This window comes from Styela clava, chromosome 3 (assembly GCF_964204865.1).
Source record: "Styela clava chromosome 3, kaStyClav1.hap1.2, whole genome shotgun sequence".
NCBI lineage: Eukaryota > Metazoa > Chordata > Ascidiacea > Stolidobranchia > Styelidae > Styela > Styela clava.
This window is the reverse complement of record NC_135252.1, coordinates 9128114-9148897: the sequence shown is the minus strand read 5'-3', so window position 1 is coordinate 9148897 and position 20784 is coordinate 9128114. Positions and strand designations below refer to the sequence as shown.

The 20784-nt window shown below is 34.2% G+C and overlaps 1 long non-coding RNA gene across 5 annotated transcripts in view; it reads left to right on the top strand.

Annotated features, from left to right (window-relative positions):
• Positions 1–20784, top strand: part of LOC120341943 (uncharacterized) — a 52255-nt gene that overhangs the window by 5860 nt on the left and 25611 nt on the right. For 2 of the 5 annotated variants that reach the window (XR_005569450.2, XR_013474842.1), the window contains exons 5-6: positions 8371–8409; positions 9191–9305. The exons of 1 other annotated variant lie outside the window; for it this stretch is intronic. This is a non-coding gene — a long non-coding RNA (uncharacterized LOC120341943). Of the gene's footprint in view, positions 1–171; positions 1637–8370; positions 8410–9190; positions 9306–15327; positions 15552–20784 lie in introns of those variants that run through there. 2 more of the 5 variants (XR_013474843.1, XR_013474845.1) reach the window with 2 other exon arrangements.

The window sequence follows — 20784 nt, the reverse complement described above, 5'->3', positions numbered from 1 at the left end:
AACATATACAGCGTTAACAATATACTTCGTGAAGGGGCTGACACATGTATAATAGTTATGAATATAAAGTCCGTAAATGTTGTTGTTTTACATGTCTCTTTTTACATGTAGTCCAATTTCTTAGACGCTAAACCTAAATTTAACAATTTTCAATGAATTTTATTCCAATAGGAATCCCATGGAATGTGATGGGACAAGGATAATTGCTATGGGATGGGAATGGGACAGAAAAACATGATCCATGGACAAGCCTGCTTTTGTCTATATTTATTAGCATGTGTCGCCTAGTCATATAATGTTATTTATTTTGTTAAATGCAATTTGAAATGATTTTTGTAATTTTTTCGGGAAACCTGCAGACAAAGTAATAATTTTATTATTATTTGTATAAGCTCAGCTTTGGTTTGTCTGTCACAAGAAATTTTCTATGGAAAATCCCCTGAATACTTCATAATATCATGATTCGCACAACTATCGTTTTTTTTCTGGCTAATAAGCGAATAAGACAAGAATAAATTTTAACAATAAAAAATCGTGGTTTTGTCATATTATCGCCCAATATTCGGGTTAAAAATTGCATCACTTTGTTCCAAATTTTGTCAGATTTTTGTCATTCCTGAGAAGGAACTTTTTCCCTTGTATTTGCAGTAATGATGTTAGTTTAGGCACCAATGCGCGCTCATAATTTTATATGGCAAAGTCTTTAGAACCGGACCCGTGTTCATTTCTTCGTCCGCATGAAATTTAATAGTCTACCCAAAAAACTGTAATTTAGCAATAAAAAGGTATCAGCAATTATTCACTGCGACAATGGTTCTCAAACCGTGGGGCGAGCCTTGCAAAAGGGGCGTAGACAATTTTTGAGGGTGCATGTAGCTAATTAAATCATTTTTTGAATATTTACATTCCAACCCCGTATTTTCGAAGTATTTTTATTGAAGCATACTATCTATTGCTAGCTAGTTATTTTTGAAGTGTGGCGAGCATTCTCACAACAAGAGTTACATTGTAATCACCACAACTCGTAAAAATATTTTCATAGCTATATTATACTTATGAAATATTTTTTTCTTCTTAAGATATAAGTACCAGTACTTCTTTACTGATTTCTCCATTGAAGCCTTCCTCGAAAACGTCTAGCTAACTGCTAGACCAGAATTGTATCAATAATAATATATAGGAGAAATCATTAATTCTAAAATATGGCAACTCATTTCTATGTATATTGAATTAAACTGAGTATACACTAATTTTGCGGTTACAAAGATGTCTAAATATCTTGTGTCATATTTATACCTATAATGCCTTCTTCATTGATAGCATAGTCATTATTATCCTGCAAAGGATTTATTGATTTAATTTTATGGGCCAATCTGGCTAATCTCATATATGTAATTTGAAATATGTAATACTTAATTTAAATGCTGAACATTTTAAATAGGCTTAATACCAGTCATAAATAATTTAAATTTCATAGATAAATTAAATATATTAAGGATGTAAACTCAAAAAACATAGTATTAAATTTTGGGTCCCTTTTGGTGTTTTTGAAATACTGAAAAAGTCTTAATAACGTACGCGATTACATTTTGGAAGAATCGCCTATAGTTTTCTTCAGCGCGACATGTTTTTATTAAACAATTTATGTGCTTATACTCTCTGAATCACAAATTTTCCTTGGCATATGCCTGTATTGCTCTACGAGGCCGACGATAACTTTTTTTTCTTGTGCGGAATTGTTAGAATTAAGAGTTCAGTGTGCGAAACAAGTTAAAATACTATATTATAAAAATCGGTGAAGAGAAGCTAAGAATAAGTGATAAAGAGGTGAATCCGTAGCCAATTTCTTAATTGAAAAGCGGCATTATAAAATATCAAAACTAAAATCTAAAACGGAAGATTTCACCGTAAGTTTTGTTTTAGCAGCCTCGTAGCAGATTGAAAACGCTTTTTAGACATTGTAAATTTGTGATATGTTAGGATTTCTTTAAGATGTGTACAACTATACAATATAGTAACTGAAATCGAAACACAGGAAATTGTTCGCACCATGTACCTTTTGTCTATTTTAAAACTACCGATGGAGCCCAATACGTCTTTTTCTCGGTATGTGACGATATATAAGATAATTATTGCAAAATATATAGATCAATTTATTTTGCAATATAAATTACAATCGTTCGTATTTTGTCCATATCTTTAAAATAATTTTGAGTGCCTAAAAAACAAATCAAATTTGACTAACCTCAAAATACGATTCCGGTCTACTTATAGTTGGCAGTTTGGGACGTATTTTATGCAGTTTTTAAATAGTGATTTTTCATTTTATTAATCGTAAAAGTTTTCTCGACTAAATTTTGAGTAACGAAGAACACCATTAAATTACTTTGAAATTACTATGATAAGATATGTTAAATGCTTGCACCGGCTATGAATTGAATATTTTATTCGAGAAAAGACTTTTTATCCACTGCGATCATATTTCGACGTTACTGATGTCAAATTTTTTTAATGAGGTTATTACTTTTTTTGACAGTCACAAAATTAGCCAAGTCATTATTTAAAGAAGTAATCGAATGGCTCGCGGAGCCCCAAGTTTCTCTCACGAAGCACTTTGAGAACCTCTGCACTAATACCCCAAGGAAGTAATTTTCGTAAGAGTGTTTGAAGTAACGTTGTACATGTTTAATAGCTTAGTTTTAGGCCGAATATTGTAATATTTTAGCATTTCTTGGAAAATTGGCTGCTTGCATCTAATATTTAAATATTCACTCCAGCTTACCATATTAGGATTTTGTGGCAACCGTCCCAAATGGCCAAAAACCTAATATGGATACGCTTATCGATCGAGATAGTTACCTTATGTCTTGGCTTGTCCATGGGAACGTCCCATGGGATGGGATGGGACAACACACATTTGTATTTCCCATGGGACACGTGGGATACGAAAACCATATGATTTTCGGGAAAATGATGGTAATAAATTTCATTATGGATTCCGTGTCCATATATTTGAGCATAACCCTCTTGTTAGTTATAAAGAGAAAAACATATACAGCATTAACAATATACTTCGTGAAGGGGCTGACACGTGTATAATAGTTAAGAATATAAAGTCCGTAAATGTTGTTGTTTTACACGTCTCTTTTTACATGTAGTCCAATTTCTTAGACGCTAAACCTAAATTTAACAATTTTCAATGAATTTTATTCCAATGGGAATCCCATGGAATGTGATGGGACAAGGATAATTGCTATGGGATGGGAATGGGACAGAAAAACATGATCCATGGACAAGCCTGCTTTTGTCTATATTTATTAGCATGTGTCGCCTAGTCATATAATGTTATTTATTTTGTTAAATGCAATTTGAAATGATTTTTGTAATTTTTTCGGGAAACCTGCAGACAAAGTAATAATTTTATTATATTTAGTTTAAGCTCAGCTTTGGTTTGTCTGTCACAAGAAATTTTCTATGGAAATTCCCCTGAATACTTTATAATATCATGATTCGCACAACTATCGTTTTTTTCTGGCTAATAAGCGAATAAGACAAGAATAAATTTTAACAATAAAAAATCGTGTTTTTGTCATATTATCGCCCAATATTCGGATTACAAATTGCATCACTTTGTTCCAAATTTTGTCATTCCTGAGAAGGAACTTTTTCCCTTGTATTTGCAGTAATAATGTTAGTTTAGGCACCAATGCGCGCTCATAATTTTATATGGCAAAGTCTTTAGAACCGGACCCGTGTTCATTTTTTCGTCCGCATGAAATTTAATATTCTACCCAAAAAACTGTAATTTAGCAATAAAAAGGTATCAGCAATTATTCACTGCGACAATGGTTCTCAAACCCTGGGGCGCGCCTTGCAAAAGGGGCGTAGACAATTTTTGAGGGTGCATGTAGCTAATTAAATCATTTTTTGAATATTTACATTCCAACCCCGTATTTTCAAAGTATTTTTTAATGAAGCATACTATCTATTGCTAGCTAGTTATTTTTGAAGTGTGGCGAGCATTCTCATAACAAGAGTTACATTGTAATCACCACAATTCGTAAAAATATTTTCATAGCTATATATATTATACTTATGAAATGTTTTTTTCTTCTTAAGATATAAGTACCAGTACTTCTTTATTGATTTCTCCATTGAAGCCTTCCTCAAAAACGTCTAGCTAACTGCTAGATCAGCATATATTTTCATATATTGAATTAAATTGAGTATACACTAATTTTGCGGATACAAAGATGTCTATATATCTTGTGTCATATTTATACCTATATTGCCTTCTTCGTTGATAGCATAGTCATATTATCCTGCATAGGATTTATTGATTTAATTTTATGGGCCAATCTGGCTAATCTCATATATGTAATTTGAAATTATCATGGTCTATGACCATGGTACTAACCAGTTGCTCGAATTACATTAGCTTTTCAATAACGATGTTATATAAGTACGTCCAACCGAGTGTATCAATGTGAATTCTATACCATTTGGCACTGGTTAACCACGCAATCCCCAAACTAAAATATCGTTTCCAATGGCGATACTGTAACGCAGTGGTTCTCTAACTTCTTCGTATTGTGACGGCCTCCAAAAAATATGCTCAAGTTGCGACTCTCCGTGAAAACCGCCCTAATACCTTTCAATAAAGGACCTTTTTTGCAATGAGTTTTCAAAGTCAGTGAAATTGCATTTAATGGGATGGGAAATACTTGCGTCTTTTTACAATTGTCACTGAACCGTGGTAAGAATTGTGAGAGCCGCACGCATTTACTCGAGATCGATATTTTGTGTGTATTACGGCCATGGTCGAAAAACCTGCTTCACATGAATACGAATTCCCAAAAGGGATCAAAGTGCACAACGCATTTCTCACCAAACAAGAATAATCATTATTGAAGGAAATCCAATAACTCATTGCATTTTCAGAATTAAAATTTATTCTTAAAACGATTTCGTTCAAAAACGGCGAAGAAAAGCAGCAATATATTGTTGAAGCAAGATTTCGGCCAGTGAAACATGTTATCTAATAGGCCCAAACGGCATTTAGTAACATCGCATCCCCAGTTGCAACAAAAACCACGGAGATTTACTACTTGAACGATCTGAAATCAATGTAGCCTACGTCATACTTGTATTTTTAGACTTCTCGTATAGTATCGTTTCCACGCTTGTAATATTACTTTTTCTATGCGCCTAAAGGAAATTCAGCAAAAAAAGAAAAAAAATTTCGCGACGCCCGAGCAAAATTGAAACGACGCCCACTTTGACAACCACTGCTGTAACGTATCAATATAGCCGTAAATCCAATTGGTAATAGTCCGTTCATGTTCATAATTGTCTGTATTTAGAAATGTATTTCCTATTGCTATATCGTTGATTGCTGGTACTATTATTTTAGGTTATTATGTGTATACATCTATATATATGATAAAATAGAATAAACACACGGGTACGGATACAAGCATGTCTATATTTCTAATGTTTTATTTATTTTATACAGGTATTACGTTATTGATAAAATGGTCCTTATTATTCTGTGTAGAATTTACTTGTTTAATCTTATGAGCAAAACTTGTTTTTACCACAAAATATTATCATACTATAAAAAAGAATCCGCCTAAGCTCAGAGATGTAACTGTAAATTATCATGGTCTATACCAGTGGATCTCAAAATTTTTAGTCGCAATAATATATACAGTAAAATATACAACTTCATCGCCTCTCCGTTTAAACATTTGAGGTCAGAAACGAATATAATACAGAATAAATGAAAAAGATAAATCATAGTTTATAGTGTTTTTAATGAGATATATTAGCTTAGTGATCTTCCAGAAAGTTATTTTTTGTTTCAATTTTTGGTGACATTTTTGTCAACCGCAATCTCAAATCACCTCGTTTACTGATCGAATGACGATTTCTTTGTTTTGATAGCACTCTTTTTGTTACAAACCCCTTCTCCACCATAAAAGAAGTCGTAAATGAAGGAATCCAGGTTTTTGCCTTTTTTTGCATGGTTTGTCAAATTATGAAAGGTTTACATTGAAAAGATGCATCTTTATAAATATCACGCATTGATGGATCTGTCGAATATAACATATGAATTTTATTTCCTCATTTCATTGCTTTTCAAGAAGCATTGTAAAGGAGCAGTTAAATATTTTCTGCGATATTGAACATGCACAGTGTCTAATTATATTTGAATTGTAGGCTCGTTAAACGATTAACTGGTTTATACCACCTGGTAGTAAACAGTTAATAACCATGCCATTCATGTTTCAATCCAGAATCGCAATAAAATTTGAATACCGGTAATATCGGAGTGAGTCTAATCAAGTACATTGATATAACCGTGGATCTTACTACCTTCGGTGCTGGTTAACCATGTACTTCGTGTCCCAAACTGAAATTTTCAATAGGGATAATATATAAATTAAGCCAACTGCTCCAATGTAGACGTAAATCCCCTACGCCCGACTACCTTCCTCGGTAGTCCCAGTAACCAATAACCATACGTTTCATGTTGATATGTGTTCGAAGCTGGCAATCCTTGTTACTCCCAGTAACCATACAATTCATGTTAATAAGTGTTCAAAGTTGGCAATCCTTGGTAGTCCGAGAAAACACGCGTTTCATACTGATAAGTGTTCGAAGCTGGCAATCCTTGTTAATCCAAGTAACCATACGATTCATATTGATAAGTGTTCGAAGCTGGCAATCCTTGGTAGTCCAAGTAACCATTTGGTTTATATAGATAATTGTTCAAAGCTGGCAATCCTTGGCAGTCCAAGTAACCATACGATTCATATTGATAAGTGTTCAAAGCTGGCAATCCTTGATAGTCCTAGAAACGACGGGTTTCATATTGATAAGTGTTCGGAGCTGGCAATCCTTGGGTAATCCAAGAAACCATACGATTAATGTTGATAAGTGTTCGAAGCTTGCAATCCTTGGTAGTCCAAGTAACCATACGATTCACATTGATAAGTGTTCGAAGCTGGAAATCCTGGTAGTCCAAGTAACCATACGATTCATATTGATAAGTGTTCGAAGCTGGCAATCCTTGGTAGTCCAAGTAACCTTACGGTTCATATTGATAAGTGTTTGAATCTGGCAATCCTTGGTTGTCCAAGTAACCTTATGGTTCATATTGATAAGTGTTCGAAGCTGGCAATCCTTGGTAGTCCAAGTAACCTTACGGTTCATATTGATAAGTTTTCGAAGCTGGCAATCCTTGGTAGTTCAAGTAACCGTACGGTTCATATTGATAAGTGTTCGAATAACTATACAATTCATATTGATAATTGTTCGAAGCTGGCAATCCTTGGTAGTCCAAGTAACCATACGATTTATATGGATAAGTGTTCGAAGCTGACAATCCTTGTTAAGCCAAGTAACCGTACGATTCATATTGATAAGTGTTCGAAGCTGGCAATTCTTGGTAGTCCAAGTAACCATACGATTCATACTGATAAGTGTTTGAAGCTGTCAATCCCTGGTAGTCCAAGTAACCTTACGGTACGGTTCATATTGATGAGTGTTCAGAGCTGGCGATTCTTGTTATTCCAAGTAACCATACGGTTCAAATTGACAAGTGTTAGAAGCAGGTAATCCTTGGTAGTCACTGTAATCATATGTTTCATGTTGATAAGTGTTTGAAGCTGGCACTATTCCTAATTCGCCGTTATTAAGTGCGAGTATTCACATCTTATATTCATGCGTGTATGTATCTATGTATGACGCTGCATCAATGCGAATATTACGACTCTAAAATTGTTTATCATGAGGTACCTATGCTAACATGTCTAATTTCGTTACAAGCATAATCCTTATCATTCTGTATACTATATCATATACCCTTTTTTCAATAATCTTGAACCCATTTTCACCACAAATGGTAAGTCACGTGCAGTACCATACTATGTAAGTGGATCTGACAGAGGGTATTAATGTTGTTCTTAATCCCCTTGTCTGTTGATACCCATATTGATATCCTGTTGAGCGTTGGAAGTTGAATTGTATTTGAATAACGATAACATATAAGTGTATTAATATAACCTTAAATCTCACACCCATTGGTACTGGTTAAACCACATGGTTCGTGTCCTAAAATTAAATTTCCTATGATTTATTATAGCCGTAAATAACTTATAGCTAGTATAGACCTTGATTAGTAGTGTTCCTAGAACCCATGCTTTCATGTCCATAAGTTTTCAAATCTAGAAATATATTCCCTATTTCTTCATAGTATATTTCGAATATTAATATATCATGTTCTTATAATGAATGCATAATATTTACAATCCCTGTGGCTAATGTAACTTATTGAAAATTATTTGTTGAAATATATATTTTTAGTTGTTGGGAAGAAAAAGAAGAGAGGACCTGAATATTAAGGTAAATATAACTCACAATGCCTGTGGTACACAAACATTCTAAGACGCCTAAGTTTGGAATTTCTCAAGTCTCGCGCTAACTAGTTAACAATGTGCTACAAAAACACAGATAGTTAGAACGGAAATTTTCGTCAATAAACACGTTGCAAATACGTGAATGGAACCTAAATAATGAAATAAATTAGGAAAATAAGGCGGACAAGATTTTAGGCTTTTTTAAGTTTCATCAATCAATCAATTCACGTCTCCTTAAAATGTTTACGTTCCCTTGTGAGGCGCATCCCACCGTTTGAAAACCACTGAACTAGTAAATAATTGACTGTTCAATATTTATATGATTAAATACAATATAATGCATTGAGCGATCATTCAAATTAAGTACGAATTGGAATTTTCGTGGAAGTCAGCCAATAATTTTAGAATAAACGAAAAATTAATAATTTATTTTTTTTAAACTTCTAGTATAAGTTTAGCTTCTCTGTGTTCCTGTTAAATACAATTCCAAAGATTGATAATGACATAGTTTGAACAACTATATCTCTTCACTGTATTTCTGTCAAATAGCATTTTTTGTGATTCAAATAACCTGATAGTGTTTTAGGTCAACGAAATTTAGTTTCACCTAAATTTAGATAGACTCGGTATACACATGATCATGACATTAAATTGATATTTTTATGTATTTTTAATATAAGATTACCTTTGCTTCACCTCTGCCAAACAGCATTTTTTGTGATTTATAAATTCAATACTTGATAATGAAACGATATATTTATTTTCAGTTTTCTAAAACACTGCTTGAAAGAGTCATTGCATCAAACGGAATCGACATTGTTAATAGTCTGGTGCATTTTAGAGTGAGATGGAAGCCTATAGAGTCTAAAGAGTAAAGAGCAAGTATGTAATCTTATAAATCTTTCAATTCATATTTTGTCAATTAAAACTGATATATCATGTTAAATCCCGCTAGTCAGGAAGAGCTGCAAATATTTAAATTCTTCCAACAAGATGTCCAAAATATTTTGCCCAATTTTATTGATATAATTTCGTAAAGTCATGTAATGCAATGGTTTCCACACGCTAGTTCATGGGCAGGTGTTCAGTTTTTAGCCGGTATGCTATAAATTTTGCTGCTTTGTTAATTTCGTATACCTAATTTCCGAAAAGACGCGGGTTATGTTTCTTTTTGGGCGTCCTGCTATCGATGGCAAGTATCGAAGTATGTATGTGCCAGTCGCCAGCAATGGGATTATAATACTGGCAATGGGACATTTGCGGTTGCATTCATACAATTGGTCGGGCCTCATTTTATAATATTTAATATATTCATATTTTATGGGTTTGTTTCTTCGCCATAGCGTTTTGTCAGTTTTTCAATAATCTAGAACAGTAGTTTTAACCAGGGTTCAATCGAGATTTTGGTGTTCGTTGGAGCTGTTCCAGAGTTTCGACGAAGGTCGTTTAAATTAAAACAGTTTTTTATTATGGCACTTTTCTATCACATCGTCCTCAAATTATGCAAATTTAACTAGAGTTAATCTCAGATATTTAAACTTACACGTTCAACAACTAATAAATTAGCGTTGCTGTTTGTATAGTGTGCGCAGTTGTACGTTTTAGTGAACCTGTCATCTCCACGGATGTCGCGCGCTTGGGTGTTTGTGCTTATATGATAGTGCCCTTAGATGCTTTCCGCTTATGACTTTGAAACATCTTGGGTTGTTATGGAAAACCTAGGATTTTCAAGATGAATCTTTTCATTTTCTATAACCTTGCATGGAATTAGGCTTCCCCTTTATAAAGTTAGGATTGTGCTGCTAATTTCAACTGTTCGGTACAATGAGGTTTGGCGAGAGCTTTCAGAATACCGCAGAAGTTCCACAGGCTCGGAAAGGTTAAGGTTAACTAGAATTTGAAAAATCACACAACGTTACGTAGTATTATTTTTTTCGATGTTGCCATTTCGCGAGAGTAGAAACAGACGGGTACAAATAGATTTATTGAAATATATATTCAATTCATATCGAATTAGATTTTCTGTCATTTCATAACCCAAAACTTGACATAGTTCACATAATGACATAGTTCGAAAAATTTCTGGTACATTCAAATTTTAACCCCCAAGTGGAAATTAGATCGAAATAATTAAATACTCTTCTGAAATTAATCAATTTTTGTAAAATTTACCGCCTTCGAATACCACATTGTGCCACCAAAACTTTTTGTTGAATAAGTTTTTTATATTAGGGCTTGACTTATTGAAATATTTAAATTATTCCCCGCTAGATCGGAAAAGTTCGAAATAGTTTAATATTTTCGAAAAAACTTATTGTGTTTCAAGTATATTACCACAATTGAGAATGTTTCTTAAGAAAAATGAAAGATTTGTGAAAACACCCTCGCCATCTCCAAATGACAAAATATCTTGAGTTGTTCATCTTGGGTTAGGGTCCGGGTTAAGAATGATTTAAAAATTTGAAATCTGCATTCGTGTTGAGAATGATTTCTTTTAAATTAATGCTTCAATTGAATTGAATTTAAATTTGTCATTAACCTAAATGCTCGACCCAGATTTGTGTTTGGTAAATTTTGATTTTCATTAAAATACAAAAAAGTCTGATAAACAATAATTTATTTCTAAGTCATTGTCGCATGAATGTCTTATTCGTACAAAAATACATTGGAAAATGCTAAATGATGTTTATTGTTTTTACTTGAGTAAAACAGTAAAGATGGAAAATAATTATATTAATCTAAATATTGGGGAAATTAAGGCAAAAGTATCAACAAAAAGCGCTGGACGTTTCCACGAATTTATGAAAGAAATAAAATGGTCACTTCTAATTCTCTGATAAAGGGTAATTAATTGATAGATTTGAAAGCACGTAACGTGACGAATTTTTCTAAATTTTTTAGAATTTTCTAATTTTGTCGTAACTATACTGATCAGTTTGTTCTTCATTAAGAGTACTTTTGCAGAACAATGCTGTATTACACAATGGTATTTAGTGAAAATCTTAAGCTATGTGGTGAAGAGAGAAAATGAGCTGCAAATTTCTTGTCCCTTCATGTTCCATAGAAAACAGTTCCAAACAGGCTGGCAAGCCAGAAAATATCCAATTTACACTGCACACATGCCGAGTCATATTAATAAGGTCCTCGCTTAATGGTTTGTTCTTCTATTTTGGCTGATCCTCTGCTAATATATGGACATTTATAAACTTGTTTTGGTATCCCAAGGGCATGATAGATGATACTGTAATGTCGTTTTACCATATACGTAGTTCGTCAAATAGCCGCGTTTTTATTACTTTAACTGGTCATATTTTAAAAATATGTTAATTTAACTATAAATATTAAAGAAAACGAATCTTCCAAATCAAATAAACCCACTTTGGGTTTAATACAAAATATAGAACGCTGTTACCTTTATAAAGAGGAAAATATGGAATACATGTAAATAAGAAAAATGTCTGTCCATTTTAAACTTCAAAGGACATTTTTTTCTGTAGTTCTTTGCGTTTTATACTTTTTCATTTGTTTTTGTTGTTGTAGAGACTTCATGATAATATTGATTTTACATTTTTTTTCATCTTGGGTTTTGAAAAAGACCATATAGTTGCTCTTCCTAAGAGGTCATTTATAAACTTGTCCTGGTGTCACTATGTCATAAAAATATAATATCATTGTAACTTACGGGTCGTCTTCTGATAATCGCGTTTTTATTACTTCAACTTGGTTCCAATTTTAATGCTTGATTCAAATTAGAATAATTTCAAGTTGAAACACGTTCAAATATTAACTGAGGACAGCTAAACTAACCCAATATGCTGGGTTCATTTTGCGATAATATCGTCTGGCTTGAATATTAATTTTTTAACGAATGCTTATATTACTATCGTGTATTGTTTACTTGTTTTATTTTATATTTATATGCGGTATATTGAATTTTCATTTATTTCAATTTCGGTTTGGAATGGTTTAAATGAGTGTTCTACCTTCTGCTTAAAACAAACATCAATGTCGTTGTACAGTCAGTGCTGGTCAAACGAAATTAAAAGGCTTTCGGAAAAAGGTAGCGGGTATCGGTAATATCGGCAAAATATTTGGTATCGGTATTCGTATCGATATCGGCTAAATGTAGACTGATATCTCAAAGATAATTAATTTTTTAATCTATTTAAAAATGTTTTTGAAAGGTAGGTTGAAATACTGATATGAAAATTGTTCTTTGCTTTCCACAGTATTAGCCTCGATAAGTCTGAGCAATGCCGTTTCCCAACCGCGCGAATAGAAACGAGAATAGGCCACCCACAGTAGCCAAACCCGATAAGTTATCTAACCCAGGGGTTCTCAAACTTTTGGTGTTGCGGAGCCCTTGAAAAGGTTGACTATTATTCACGGAGCCCCAAAATAAATGTTAAAATTGTTACTTTCAGATTAATATTCCTGAGCAAGTTAAACGTACTTTACTTAATTTAAATGCTGAACCTTTTTTAATAGGGTTAATGCAAGTCATAAATAAATCTCAATTTCAAAGATAAATTATACATACTCTTACTAAAGCTGTAAATTTGACACCTGACAAACATATTGAACTAGGGGTCGAATCTTTTCCCTTTTGACATTTTCGGAAGGCCGCTAATAACGTGCGCGATTGCATTTTGTCACAATCACCGATAGTAAATTATTCTCTGTCTACTTCATTTGCTTTCAGTAAAATATTTAATCTGCTGTGTTGGACATCCTTATTTCAAGCAACGATGACGCAAGGTTAAAGTTTGACAATTTAATAGCCCTCAATTTGTAAAGGAATGTATGTTAGACAGATGTTATTACAAGACGTTAAAGCAAGTTTGGGTCACACGTAGAGATGTGAGTTTCAGAATTTTGAATCAAATTCTATTGGAATCGAATCGGAGCAATTTCAAAAATATGTTAGTGATTTTGATTGAAACGATGTATCCCAATGACGCTAAATCGACACGCCATGCGCGCAATGGTGGAATTCACTGATTAATTGATTCAAATCAATCTGTCCTGTGGATATGATTTAGCAGCGCAAGTGAGAAATTGTCAAAGGCAATAAAATAGATGGAATAATTCTTGACGATTTTTGAACCTCTTTTATCACAATATATTCAAATTACAATTTATAAAATTTTAAACTCTTTTCAAGCCCGTGAGACATCTCTAGCAAACCCAGGGTACTAATTAGTTTTTTTTAATTCTAAAAAAACATCTTGTGTAATGTGAGTAAAAATGTTTGCTTTGACTTTCATTATTATCGCGTACATTTATCGCCAAGTTTGTACCTACACCAAAGTCATAAGATTTTAACAGGAATGTTTATCGGAGATATCAGAGAGACGTTTTGTGCAAGAAAAATCATGAAACATATCTCACAAGCCTACTACAATCCAAAAGTAATTAGATCAAGGCAGCCTTTGACAACAAGTGTGTTGCGATAATGAAGAATATTCTTAGGTCGGCAACCTGCGGATTCAGTTAGACGATGAGACACACTGGCCTAGTCTATGCTCGTTGTAAAACCTCTCTGATACAATGACGTCACAACTAATCTGTTATAACGTCATAATAGAGATTTCGAGTTTATTTCTTAGCACTTTTTCCATACAAATTAAGTTATTATTTCTGTTAATACTGTTCGGTTTTTTTAAATTAGCATACTTAGGGAGGTATTTAGGTAAAGGGATAGAGTTTTTCAAAGTTATGCAAACTCATTTAATTACCGTATTTACATTTCCGCCAAGTGGTTCACAGGGCGGTTTCGTCGCAAGGTGGATTACAAATGGCTTATCGGTTGCGTCTTCCTGCGCCAATCACGTTTGCGGACGCATTCAACTATAACATGAGAAGGCATATATATATGGGAAAGTCATCGATAATTGTGGCATTTCGAAGGGTTTATTGCGAATACGTGTCTGGCAAGTTTTGAAATCCATTTTTCTTTAACTTATTTAATACAAAAAAATTATAAAAAAAAATGATTTAAAACAATTCTCTTTGAAAAAATCTCTAGTACTAGTCAACGAATCGGTATAAAAGTATTTAATTTTTCGGATAAATGAAAATAATAATCTTTCTAACCTAATCTTCTAGTCACATGCAAAATCTTTTCCATAGCCGAGTAGTCGTGTCAAATTAAGACAATTGGGCCGTGTTGTTAGCTGACTTGTGTAAACATCAATATATTGTGTAAACAACAATATATTGTATTCGGAATTCATATAATGTGAAAATTATGGTAAAGTGTAAGAATTACATCAAGAAAATCTAAAACATCATCAATTTACAACTTTACTCGAAGAATATAAATCAGCACATAGACATATTTTTTTATTCAGTTGGTGATCTTGGGAATAATACAGGGCTTGGCATTCAGTTTCCGAGATAAATATAGCGAAGAGTTTATGTTACGTCTGTTACTCGTGAAAGCCCATAAAATTATTTGGGGTGCTCGCCGAACATGAAGTTTGTGCATTCCTTCTATATGCAGTCAGAGCAAAGAGTGCGTGTTTGTATGAACAAATTTACCTAAAGCAAGGTTACGCGCATCAATCAAAAATATAGAACAATAATCTCTGAGAAAAGTTGCAGAAGGCAAATGAAGTTGAGAGTACTACTGATACTTTAAATGATCATGGCGTAGAAATAAGAATTGTTATTCGTTAAGACTGCAACACGAATAAAAACTTCATCACAAAACTTAGATTTTGAAATGTTTGCTTATTGAATACAAAATTTATCACGAATGTAAAATTCGAATTATTCGCTTGCTGAATATGAAAATATTTACAAAACTTCGAATTCTAAAACTTTGTTTACCGAATATGCGATATAATCTTCACAGCTATTTGCAAATTTACGAAATGTTTCGTTTCTGCCCTTGTTTCAGTCTAATACATCGTCCGAACGAATATGAGACAGGATATGCATATGGTTTGCCTTGAAGTGGTGGGTGTGACGGTGTCGTAGCAATTGTGTTCATCAGACAGTGGGTATACGCTGTGAACAATCAAATGGAGATAAACAAGAGATCTATGTTCAAATATATGGGCACGTAGCGCCAAATAGTGGCAAAATTGTGATGACGTCATATCACACAAAGAAACGAATCCCATACAGCTCACTGGAATATTTGAAATGAATAAAAGTAATAGCTTTTTAGCGAAAAATTTATTCTTTGATCACTGACAATTTCAAAGCGATTGGTCCAGTAATCAAAGAGAAAGACGATTTTTTCTGTTACAAAGAACAAGAACAACAACAACATAATAACAAAATAGATCGTTATGTCCACTAACGTGTCCAATATTACAGAATGCAGCTATGCACAATGGACACGACGGCAAAATGAATGACAAGAAAAAGTAAACACCTAAAATTTTGATATCAAGCCCTAACGGTCTAGATCAGTGTTCATCAACCTTTTTTGCCGTGGTATACCTTTTACAAATTTGCAAGAACTTTGTATACCTTTCAAATAACAAAGTTGATTTAAAACTTCAATAAACGCGATAAGTTTTAAACACAAATTGTAAAAATATTCTAAAACTGCCATACTGCAATATCACCATGAAATCTGATAGGCTACTATCCGTAGGTTGTAAACGGTGTACATTTGACTGACGGCCCGAGCATCAACGAGAATAATGTTCAACGTAAATCAAGCAAAAAAAAGTCGGTGATTGGACAACAATTTTGATTTTTAAGTTTACCGCAGACAATACTTTCCACTGAAGTTATACTTTAATTACTCATTGTATTTGTAGATGTGTTAACATCTAATTCATTTCAGCATTTTAACCCATTTTTCTTAAATGTGTGATAATTATGATAGAAATACATTCGGTTATTATCGATTGTTTGAGCAAAATTTTATTTCATCTCAAAATTATTCTAAGATATTAGGAGAAAGTAAAAATCTACTACGAAAGGTCAAATCATACCTCCGAAAGAATACCTAAGTCTATAATATGCACTATTTTTTACGGCGATGAACGAGATCCATCAAAGATTTTAGGGTAGAGCGAAATGTTAACATGAAAACATGTTTCTGCCTGGGCCCGAACCACTTTATGGGGACCGTTTGCAAACGCGATGACCACTACACCACGGAAAGACATCAGGGTCGGAAATAAGTCAATCATCATTTGCCTCCTTAGGAGTTGTAGTTTTAATAGTATAGTAATGAAAAATTACTCCAGAAATAGCTGTGACAAAATAGGCTAAAATTCTCTACCGGCACGCAAAGTTTTTTAAAAAGTTTAAGAAAAAAGTTTAATAAAAACGGTCAAGAAATAACGGAGATATCGGAATTTTAGTACCGCCCGACAGGCCAATTATTGGACACGTTTAGTGGCCATAACGAGCGTTTCAATATTATGTTGTTGTTGTTGTTGTTCTTGTTCTTTGACACGTTTTTAAGAAAATCGCTTTTCTCTTCGAATACTGGATCAATTGCTTTGAAATTTTCAGTGGTTAAAGAATAATTTCTTCGCTAGAAGGCTATTACTTTTATTTATTTCAAAATTTTGCGTGAATTCTATGAAATTTGATATTTCGTCTAAAATTTTGCTGTATTATTTTTTATCCATGTGAACACGGATTTTAGTCAATGTCATGACTGGCTGTACGTTTTGATTCTACAAAATTCTTGCTACTGGAAATTCAGAACTTTTTTGAGGGTACCGGTAGCGTCAAAGGTACCGGTAAAGACTGATTCGCTCTGGTCTAACGTGTCCATATATTTGTGCGTAGCTCTCTTGTTTCCATAAGGATTGTATTACTTTTTTGATAAGAACTGTAATAAATATGAAAAAAGAACACTTATCAATCACCAATCTTTCGATGTGCGTCACATCAATGGAATATTGAGACTATTTCAGGATTTTATTCTGGCAACGGTCATTGACACCGCCGAAAGATCGTCGCAAATAAACGCTGGAGTTGTGCATGATAGTTTGACAGTTGTTAATTGTGGGTTATAATTAACGTTGTTCTGATTGTACAAACTTCATAAAAATTGGTAAGTATCAAGTTAGGCAAGAAATACATCCGTTCATATAAATTTTATTGGTGTCCATAGACAATATCAATAATGTGCACTACGTATAACTGGAGCGTAATTTTTAAATGCTCCGAATGTTGGAAAACTTGTGCGCTAATGGAAAAATTCAAATACCAGATAATAGTTATTTATTTTATCTAAATTATGTCAATTTCATGGAATTCCAAGATACAGCAGGCAATCCGATGTCATTTTTATGAGCGGTATTCCAACACGGCGTAACGGTAACATTTCTAATTCATGACAGCAACGTTTTAATAACAGCTAAATTAAGGATAGTTGTCTAGATATAGAAATCTTGTATATTTGTTTTCCTGGGATGTTCTCGATCTTCATTCTGCGATATAGATAGAATTTAATATTCAAGTCTTCAGAAATGTAGAATATATTTTGTTGAATGAATTGAATGGCTTTCCAAACTTTTGTGAATTTATTGTATTGCATTGACAAAAATATTCACCCGGCCCGTTTCAACACAGTTTGAGTCATACCTGGCCCGCGGTCAAAAATGTTGGTGACCCCTGTTCCAACCTATAGCAACCTTAAACCGCCCTGAGGTAAACTACTAGGTATCGGTAAAATTTCAAACTACAGTTGTGACTTGTATCCCTCCGTATTTCGATTCACGTTGAGACTGGAGGCATGAATCTTTATGGTCACTCTCCCTCAGGATTAGAACTCAACCGATATATCGGCCCGTTACTGGGTGTTTGCCGAGATATCATATCGGCAGTAAACGGCCGATATTTATATCGGCTATATATAACAGTTAAAAAACCTAAAAATGTTCGTAAATTTTTTTTTTTTTTTATAATTAAACTACACATAGGGGGGCACTAAAGTCTTCAGTGCTTGGGGGACCAAGAGGGCATATTCCGCCCCTGCACCCACTGTAAGTTTTTCCTAACTACCTTCCTGTGTTTTGGCCACTATGTCTGACCCTGGCCTGCTCTACATAGTTTACAGCTTCCTTCGTGTGTTTTGGCCACTATGTCTGCGTTCTGCCACTGACCCTGTCTCTTGTCCACCACAGTAGGCGTACCTGAACTCTAACTTCCTTCCTGTGTCATGGCCATTCTGCCTGCTTTCGGCCACTAACCATAACCCTGACACACTAACACCTACTTGGATTTGAACCCATAGACTTAAGCTCAACGGCAGCTTGTCGCTAACCCTGCGCTGCGGCTGCGACGAGGATACCACCGTCAAAATATTACTTAATTAGCAGCTTTTCGTCGAGGTTAATTCGATAGTTAACATGCTGCGTTCGCTCGCGCCGTAGCCTGTATGATGCACATGGAATACATCCGACCAAGAGTGCAAAATCTTTCAACATCAAAATATATATATATATGTTTATTGTATATTATTACTAAAAGTTTGTAAGGAAGGGATAGAATTTACATATTCATCCCGCGGGGTGATGAAAGCCGAAATGACGGCGTAATCAAACCTGAGTACCACGCCCTCTTGCCAGGTTACCAATCCGTGTCGGTTATGAGATTAGAAAATTGTTTATGCTGTCCAGTTAGTCTAGTTATCAAACATGGAATCATTTATTAATGCAATCCAGTGATTTTGAATTTTTTTTATTAGTGAAGCATAAACCCAATAGAACATTTAAGAAACTCGGGGAATCCGATAGTGCGATTGTTTAGCTGTTTGAATGGTAGGCTAAATATAGCAAATGATTTTTATCAAAGTGTTGCAAGTTTTATAATAGTGGCAAATCTAATAAGATTACGAGTTGGGTTGCGCGAGACTAACTTACTATATATACAACATGTTGTTGACTAGGTCGAGTATATCATGTATTTTTATAGTCTTTTTTGTCAGTTTAGTGTGGTGGCCTGTAACTTGCTCAGAAATCGGTCACCTTTATTTCTGAGTGGGTGCGCGTGATGTTACCAAGTTAGGCTTTTTCAGCTCATCCCCCATTGGACACTGTGTGTACATATGGATTGTTACAAGTCAGTGTAATAAATATGCATTATTCAACTGGAGATCCAGAGTCCAGACCTTAGTCGCGCTTATATGCAGTCCTAACCTAAACAAAAACCATAAAGGCACAAGTAAGATTTCCTTACTTCTCCAACTTAGAATGGGCCGGAATCGCTTCTTTTGTGTTCTTCCTTAGCTTGGTAAGTTGGGAGAGAGCCTTCAAATGATCAATGAAATTGTGCATGAATTAACAAAATCCAACAGTCCATGTTATGGTTGACAAGAATCATCCATCGTGGCCACAGTTATGAAGTTGAGACGTCGAGACCTAGTTTTGTGAAGCTGATGACTTTATGTAAATGTTTAATCTATGGCTGCAAAAATGATATACTATGAGATTTTTTCGCCGGTAGTGGGAAAGCCTACAAGAAAGACATCTCTTTCATATGGCGTTCACTTAGGGCTAAATTGGTCGCCATCGTATGTCAATCACGCCATCGTAAAGTTGTCGCCCAACTAACGACCGTTGAATATCGCGTCACCGTCGGCCTAAAGCTGACTAACTTTTTGCGGGTGGTGGCATTTTTGTTAACCGTCGGCCTACCTTTTTGATTGTCAAATTCAATATCAAGTTTGCAGCTTTTGGTTTTGCTGTAGGCAATCATGTAGGCCTGATGAATAATGGCAAAAGGTCAACTTTTCTTCCTCCACCTCTGCCTGGTTTTACTTTAAAATGCGGAAAAAATTACTCATGCTTGCTAAACTCGATTCAGCAGATAAATAATAATAAATAGAGCAGGTAAATAAAAATAAAGTACTTCATTGTTACGTAACATTAAAGGCAAACACTACGCAATGAAAAGTAATCGACATAGAAAGGTAAAATGAATTTGTTTATTCATATACCCAGCATTTAGAGTAAAAAAAAAATATCCAATATTATTTTAGGTATGTTTAACACAATCAATTTCATTTTTGGTGCTCCGCGAGGCGACCTAAAAAGTGCAAGTGTTACGTGGCGAAAGAAGTTTGAGAAACGCTGTCTCAGGATAGGGAGGAAGTCGCCAGCAATCCTCTGGTACTAAATTATCCCTTACGGTATTTGAACCTGCGAATCCAAGCGGGGTAAGAAATCAAGCGTATTACTAAGGCTTAGAACGATGCGCCACTCAACGCGAACGTAGTCAGCTGCAGTGCACTAAATACATTAAAATACGTGTATACCCTTACCCTGGATCAGGGGTGGGCAACTTCTCTAGTCGGCGGGCCAGATGTGCAAAAATGAAGTCCTCGGTAGGACGGATTATTACAAAAAATACTTCGGTATCCAATCTTTGTTAA